The sequence below is a fragment of the Patella vulgata genome, chromosome 7 (assembly GCF_932274485.2).
Source record: "Patella vulgata chromosome 7, xgPatVulg1.2, whole genome shotgun sequence".
NCBI classification, from domain to species: Eukaryota; Metazoa; Mollusca; class Gastropoda; family Patellidae; genus Patella; species Patella vulgata.
Genome location: NC_065885.2, coordinates 40,478,848 through 40,487,917, shown reverse-complemented (window position 1 = coordinate 40,487,917; position 9,070 = coordinate 40,478,848).

Genomic DNA, 9,070 nt, shown 5'->3' with positions numbered 1-9,070 from the left:
ATACCATATGATAACCCGCTACCCTGTTCTTGCTCTACGTCGTCCTTCATTTACCAACCAGCTGGACATGTAGTCACTGGTGATTTATACATAGTCCAGAATAATAAGTTACGTGATATTTTGTCTAAAGGACCCAAATACCAGGAACCGCAACCATTTTCATGGGATCAAAATTTCAAACTTATTATGGATGCCGTAGAGGACTACGCCAGATCATGGGTCAAGAGGGAAGATGTTATGTCTGATACTCTCTCAGATTGGACTAAGTCTATCAGTCGTTTACTTAAACGAAGAATTTATATGCAATGTTTGTTGGTTGATACTAGGCCTAAATCTATTTTCATTGATGTTAGCATTGTTGAAAATCTCAATGCCTTACATGACAAGTATGTCATAGTACCGGCTGACAAAGCGTCCAATAACTTAGTGTTTATATGTAAATGATATTATTATGACTGCCTGTTCAAAGAACTTAATTTCGGGAAATCAATCAACAGTGCTACGTATAAACGCTCTACACTTAGTAAGGATGAAATTATATCCAATCACAGATCTGTACTCACTTCATTTGGTACTCCATGCAGAGATACCTATACAGATCTGCCCTTGTTATATTGGATACCTAAACTACATAAAAATCCCTACAAGCAACGTTTTGTAGCAGGTTCATCCCGTTGTTCCACAAAACCACTTTCAAAAGTATTGACATCAAAACTAACGGCAGTGAAAGAGGGTATTCAAAAATACTGTGACAAAATATACTCTTGCACTTGTAGTGGTTTTAATCAAATGTGGATATTAAAAAATTCCAAAGAATTACTTGATGGTTTACAATCTAGATCACTTGCTTCAATCTCATCTATACAAACGTTTGACTTTTCTACTTTGTACACTAAAATTCCCCATAGTAAATTAAAAGCTCGGTTAAAAGACATTATTCACAGTGTCTTTTCATCTAAATCGGGAAATGTTAGATATCAATATTTAGTTTTGTTAAGAACCATAGTGATTCCAAAAATAAATTCACCGCCAACAAGATAATTCAGATGTTGGATTTTTTAATTGATAATATCTTCGTTGAATTTGGAGGGGAAATTTATCAGCAAGTGGTAGGTATCCCCATGGGAACCAACTGTGCACCTTTGCTTGCTGATTTGTTTCTCTATTCCTACGAAGCCAATTACATACAGGCACTCGTAAAATCAAATAAACGATTAGTCCGACACTTATCGATATATCGATGATGTTCTATCACTGAATAATCCAAAATTTAGTGATTATATAGAATTCATATATCCTGATGAGCTCGAAATTAAAAACACTACTGACAGTGACAATTACGCTTCCTACTTGGATCTGTGTCTCGATTTTGACAATTGCCATAAACTTAGTGTTTAATTGTACGATAAACGTGATGACTTTGACTTTCCGATTGTTAACTTTCCATTTATTAGTAGTAACATTCCAATATCACCAGCTTATGGAGTGTTTGTGTCTCAACTAATTCGTTACGCGAGAGCTTGTTCATTTTATTCCGATTTTTTAAGTAGATCGAGGCATTTGTCATCTAAGCTTCAACTACAGGGATACTTGCGAACTAAACTTATTAAAACCTTTAAAAAGTTTTATGGGCGTCATATTGACTTGATTGGTAAATATAACATGTCTCTCTTGGCTATTATTCTAGATATATTTAATTGACGCGTATACAATCTCCCTGTTAACACTGTTCATCACGTGCATTTTGCATACCGATAGTCCATTGGCCAATCACGCTATTTTACCGAGATTTCGCCTAATAGTTTGGATGCAGCTGTGGCGCCAGGCAGGGTAAGCTTACTCTTCCGGACACCTGTTACCACTGTTTGTCGTGTTTTTTGTACACGGTGAACAGTCCATATGCTGATTACACTATTTTGCCTTATTACACTATTTTGCCTATACCGTTTTTTTAGGACTTCGAATTTTGTCTAATGGTTCGCATTGTTCGTACTTGGGTTTATTTTATTTTAAGGAACAGTCAGCAAGATGGTAAGGGCAACGGGGCAATTGGCCCATGCTTTGTGGGGGGGGGGGGGCGATTTACACCTGTAGCCCCGCTGTTCCGGCACCCCTGATCAAAATGCTAATGTCAGTACTCCGTAGGCTCAATATGTAAAACCAAATAGTTTTAGGTATTTAAAAAATTTCATTGTAAGATCCTCTTAAACTCATTCATTGTCCCCCGCCTTTCGAAGAAAGCAGGGGACTATTAAAATGGGTTCGTCTGTCTGTCTGTCTGTCTGTCTGTCTGTCTGTCTGTCTGTCTGTCTGTCTGTCTGTCTGTCTGTCTGTCTGTCTGTCCGTCCGTCTGTCTGTCCGTCACACTTTTTGGGACACAATAACTCTCTTCCTAATTGAGCTAGAATGTTCAAACTTGGTGTATGTGTTTATTAGGTCAATGCCTTGATGGAGTTCGAAGATGAGCATTTTCCGCTTAGGGTAAGCAGAGATAAGCAATTTGATTGGTTGATGCTTTGGGACACGATAACTCTCTTCCTAATTGGGCTAGAATGTTCAAACTTGGTGTATGTGTTGATTAGGTCAATGCCTTGATGGAGTTCGAAGATGAGCATTTTCCGCTTAGGGTAAGCAGAGATAAGCAATTTGATTGGTTGATGCTTTGGGACACGATAACTTTTAATTGAGCTAGAATGTTCAAACTTGGTGTATGTGTTTATTAGGTCAATGCCTTGATGGAGTTCGAAGATGAGCATTTTCCGCTTAGGGTAAGCAGAGATAAGCAATTTGATTGGTTGATACTTTGGGGCACGATAACTCTCTTCCTAATTGAGCTAGAATGTTCAAACTTGGTGTATGTGTTGATTAGGTCAATGCCTTGATGGAGTTCGAAGATGAGCATTTTCCGCTTAGGGTAAGCAGAGATAAGCAATTTGATTGGTTGATGCTTTGGGACACGATAACTTTAGTTCTAATTAAGTGAGATTGATGAAACTTGGTGTATAGATTTATTATATGAATACCTTAACTAAGTTCGATAATGAACATTTTTTGCTGAGGGTAAGCAGAGTGATAAGCAATTTGATTGGTAGAAACTTTGGAACACAATAACTCTCCTTCTAATTGAGGTAGAATGTTCAAACTTGGCATAGGTGTCTATTAGGTGAATGTTTAAACTTGATGTATATGTAGATGTTCATTAGGTGAATGTCTTGACTGAGTTCAATAATTAACATTTCGAGCTGAAGCTAAGCAGAGCTAATCGATTTCATTTGTCGATGGTTTGGGACAAGATAATCTTGATTCTATCTGATAGAGAGTGATGAAACTTAGTGAAAAAAATAAATGTGCGATTAATTAATATGTGTCATCTATTTATTTTGCAATTTCGGCGGGGGACATCAGCCTCACTGTTGGCTTGTTTATTTTACTTTTTACTTTTCAGGAGTCAAGACAACACAAAATATATTGGAACATTTAAGAAAAAACAACACTTCATTGATGTTGTAGAGACCATCTTTCGTGGTGCTATGAAAGGAAAAGTGATAGTGAACAGTCCTTTAGATCCATCAGATATTCATAAATATGACCTTGTATACAAAGATATCTGAACATATATTTCAAGGAAATGTGATTATATGTTACTGTGACCTGTGTGAAATGCATTTTGGAATGACAAAGGGTTTTGTGAAAGTTTAGTTGAAGAAACACCAACTTTATTATTAATTCCTAACAATTGAATATGTTGGTCCAAGCAGCCATGTTTTATCTTGGTTTGCGAATACAAACATTGCAAGGAAAATACCCAATTAGAGACTGCTCACCATGCCAACAGTTTATATCAATCTCCTGTAATATGTTTTGCAGGATGCCACTGGGAGAATCAAAAATGCTTTTGTGATCATTGGTTTGATATAACAAATGCATGCTTTGTCCTGGTTTCACACAAGCTGTAAAGAGCCCCGGGTGCTAGCGATATATTGAAATAAACATTTGTCTATATTTTTTTGAAAACGCATTAGTGGACTTAGAACAAATAAAAAAATGTTATTGCCTGCATAATATAGAATTGTAAAATAAACAGAGAAGACTCAAGACTGCATCTTTGACTTAGTTGTAAAAAAAAAAAAATTCAAAGATGCAGTCTTGTGTCTTCTCTGTTTTGTTGTAGCGGGGTTGGATGGCTGAATGGTTAGCACGTGCACGCTGTATCATAAGGTATGTCATTGAGTCAACTCGCATAGTATCGATTCTCCGGTTGTACGTGACAAGGAGTAGGGTCGCCTCTTTTCTCTGGTTTAATTCCACTGCTAAAAACACCTATGCGTAAGCGAATTATTGAAAATAAATTGAACCATGTGTTAGTCCCGAAATGACCTAGTTTTTTGTATTTTTTGCTGAACAACAACAAACCCTTCCCTAATGGTGACAAATAGTGTGATTCACATTTATTTAGTCAAAACCACTTCAAATATCTTGTCTTTATTTGTTTTTTTGTACACCCACATTGAAATATGGTCAAATATTGTTGTCGCCCCTGTCCGTCCATCTCGCGTCTACAATTGTTTGTATTCTCTGAAGAAGTGGGTTTTTAGACTTACGAAACATTAGATACTATAAAAGATGGTTTTGTGATACCCATGTTTTTAACCATTCCTACTACTGGTGCCACCGTATCAAGTTTATTATGACTTGGGTCCCATCTAAGTTTATGTTATTCAAATGGTTTTGGATTCCTCTCTCTTTATATTTATTTGGATTCACAATTGCTTGTGGTCGCTCTAGAGGCTAAAGTTTATATCCGATTGACTTTAAATTTATACACAGTATATAAGGTCACGAGATGAAGAAGCCTATGGATTTGCATCGATTTCCGATAATTATTGCCAGAGTTATGGCCCTTGATCACTTTGAAAAATCTTGTGGACGCTCTAGAGGCCAAAGTTAAATCCGATTGACCTAAAATTTATACACAGTGTTTAAGGTCATGAGACAAGGAAGCCTATTGATTTTCAGCGATTTCCGAAAAATCTTGTGGACGCTCTAAAGGCCAAAGTTAATATCCGATTGACTCAAAATTTATACACAGTGTTTAAGGTCATGAGACAAAAAAGCCTATTGATTTTCAGCGATTTCTGATAATTACTGCCAGAGTTATGGCCCTTGATCCCTTTGAAACATCTTGTGGATGCTCTCACTGTAACCCAGGTATCGTTTAATCTTGTGTATCTAGCACTAATTTCTTTCACATTCGTTTAATATCAAATCTTTGTTTAAAAATTTGTAAAAACTGTTTAAAATCACCATAAATTGTTTAATTTGTACATGTGTCCAGTTTAAAGCTGACTGATTAATTTTGATAATGAGTGTCCAATTTACAAGTATTTAATTTCCTGATCACTGTTCAAATATTAATCTTATACATCATTAATCAATTGGGTTGTTTATTTTTTAACAATGATTGAGAAATTAAACACTTGTAAATTGGACACTCATTATCAAAATTGAATGGTCAGCTTTAAACTGGACAGAAGTACAAATTAAACGATTTATGGTGATTTTAAACAGTTTTTACAAATTTTTAAACAAAGATTTGATATTAAACGAATGTGAAAGAAATTAGTGCTAGATACACAAGATTAAATGATACCTGGGTTACAGTGTCTAGAGGCCAAAGTTAATATCTGATTGACTTTAAATTTATACATGGGTGTTTAAGGTCTTGAGACGAAGAATCCTATTGATTTTCAACGATTTCCGATAATTACTGCCAAAGTTATGGCCCTTGATCACTTTGTGGCGCTCTAAAGGCTAAAGTTATCATCCGATTGACTTCAGATTGATACACAGAGTTTAAGATCTTGAGGCGAACAAGTATATTGATTTTCAATGAATTTTTATGTCTTGAACAGCTAAATCCATGATATTAAAAGTTTTGTATACAAAACGTTAGCATGTTGCAGAACTTTATAAAAACAAACAAATTCTAATGGTTTTCTGATAATTACTTCATGAGTTGTTGCTCTTAAGAGCGTGTCCGCAAGAAAACCATGCAGAAGGTGCTAAGGCTTCAATCACAGATTTTGACCAAATTTGGTTTATAAGTTGGGATAGTCCCAAAACACATAAATGTGCAATATTAGATAAATCTTTCAATTCCTGTATGAGAAAATTGAAAAAACATTTTTCATATGGTGAAATTGCCAAAATCTGTCTTTTCTCAAATACCAACTTTGGCAAGTCCTTACACCTTTACTATACGTAGCAGAAAGACCAAACTCACACAGTTTATCGATGACTCAGTGCTGTTACCACAATATTAACTTCAGACGATTCTGGTGAACGAGATCTGTATACGGACTGGATATCAAAGCCTGTCTAAATTCCCCATTTTTCGTCACCCAAAGTTTGACGCCCTATAGCTACTTCTTTCACGGGGTGGGTTTAAAAAATTTATGCTCACGTGAACAAGCAACCTCCCAACATTTGATACAAAAAATAAAAATGACCGGAATCGACTTGACAAAAACTAGGTAAAGGAAACAATAACCCATAAAATTAACCTGTAATTTCCCTATTTTGGAGATAATTAACCGTAGTAGATAAAAAAAAAAACTAACAATTTATTTTCCTTTTCATTCATATGGTGTTTACTACCAGCCCTAAAATACATTAGTATCTGTTTTATTTATAAAAAAATATCTTGAAAAAAAATACTTTCAAAGGCCTGTAATCGTTCATGGCTCATCTGGCGTCAACGGGAATTGACTTCTGCAGTTGTCCACGACCTTCCATTGGAGTTTCGACGTGCTCAATCTTAACAAACATATCCATTACTCTCAAATAGACATTATTTTAAATAAAATAATCCAACGAAAATGAAAAATTCACCTAAAAGTGAGATTCGAAACACCAACTGCATGACTTCCCCCGACCCACCCTCTCACAGAGTTGCTTGTCCCAGGGCCCCAAGGTCCATGTAGTGGGCCCTGTTCAGGGGGTTTGCCTAGGGCCTCTCTTATTCTAAATCCGGCCCTGAAGGTGCAGCTGACGGTGCCCGAGAGCTGTAGCTACCATACTACACTGTTCAATGTCACCCACTTCGACGCAATTAGGCTTCGTTGCCGTTAATATTTAAGCTTCCACATTTCTGAATTGTAGAAATCAGTGGATGTGTCCCAAAATGAATAGTGGAAACATGCTCTGAAATTAAACATTTTGTAGCCATTTTCGGTAACTTGTTTGAAAATGAAATCTTAAAGAGACAATACAACAAATATGTTAAAGGGACAATACGACAATACCAAATATACAATAAATACAAATACACACTTATAGAGAGTACAACATGGTACAACTGATTTTTTTCAAATTAGTGCTGGGGTAGAAGTTGACCACCCGCTTTATCAGACAGGGTCAAAATTAGAAGGTTGCTATTCCACCATAGAATGCAGTCTGTGCTTAAAAAAGGTGATAAATACACATGTGAAAACCGCAATTTTACCCATAAAATGAATAATTCCTGTACAGTCCTTTAGAGCGACATCAGACTGTAACCACTTCAGCATGTTACCTCTTGCCCATAGGGGGTGTCATACCATAAGTTTGATCAAAAACTTCCGACCCCCCATCTTAGCACTTTTTGCGATTTTTGCATGGTCTTCTCGCGGATACACTCTTAATCAGATTTTAGTGTATTATAAATGTTTCATTGCCGAAAAAAGTAAAAATATGCGACAACTCTTGTTGACTGCCCGAACGATTTAGCTGTTGTGGGCGTATGTTTTGTTGCTTGGCAACCTATCTTTCGTAACATCAAGGGCCATAATTCAGGAAGGTACGATCAGATATGTGCGAATTATAAACATGCATTTCAACTTTCATTAAAATCGGATCAAAATTGTGACCTCTAGAGGGTTTATACTATACTATTTGCGTACGGGGGGGGGTGTATTTTGTCTGACAATTTTGGTCCGATTTTCATGAAATTCGAACTCAACCAACAATACTGTGTAACGGTGAAATATTGAAATGTTTTTTTAAATCAGACAATAATTGTGACCTCTTGCGGGACCACACGCTAAAAACATGATTTTTACTACAATCGGGCCATAATTCAGGCGGTTACGATCTGATATGCCCGAATATCGAAAGGAACTAAGATCTTTCGGTTATAAACATGCATTTCAAGCTTCATCAAATTTGGGTGAAAATTGTGACCGCTAGAGAGTCCACAATCTTGACATACCATATTTTTTCACTATTAGCAGAGGCGGCCATTTTATCCGGCAGTTTTGGTCCAATTTTCACGAAATTCGAACTCAACCATCATTAGGGTGTAATGGTAATATATTCAAACGTTTTTTTAAATTGGATAAAAATTGTTAACTCAAGAGGGACCACAAGCTTAATACGCAATTTTTCATACATAATTTACACCATTTCGTTATACGAGGGGCGGCCATTTTGTCATGAAATTCAAACTCAACCATCATTAAGGTGATCTATTCAAACGTTTTTTTTAAATCGGAATAAAATTGTGACCTCCATAGGTTCCGCAAGCTAAAAAACGTGATTTTTTGTACATTTAGGGGCCATAATTCAGGAGGTTATGGTCCGATATGCACGAATTTCAAAAGAAACTAAGATCTTTGGGTTATAAACTTTTCGTACAATCAGGGGCCATAATCCATGAAGTTACTATCCGATACATGCCTATATCGAAAGGAACCGAGATCTTAGGGAGATAAACCTATATTTCAAGTTTCGTTAAAATCGGATAAAAATTGTGACCTGTAGAGATGTGTCCGGATGTCCAGGGGCGACGACAATATACGTCCACATGAAAATGTGGGCATATAAAAATTAACCTTAAGTTAGTCCCGAAATAGAATCTAGAGAGTTCTTCAATAAACTGTGTTATGTTTATGTGGGAGACTTCATCAGTGAAATACTTTGTATAATCAAACTTTTCCTGAGTTGTGCAAAGAATTCTGGGAAGGGAGTGGCGAGAATTCGGTAGTGTAAAGTAATAAAGCAAAATTTAGGGCAAGATACGGGATCCTCCCAA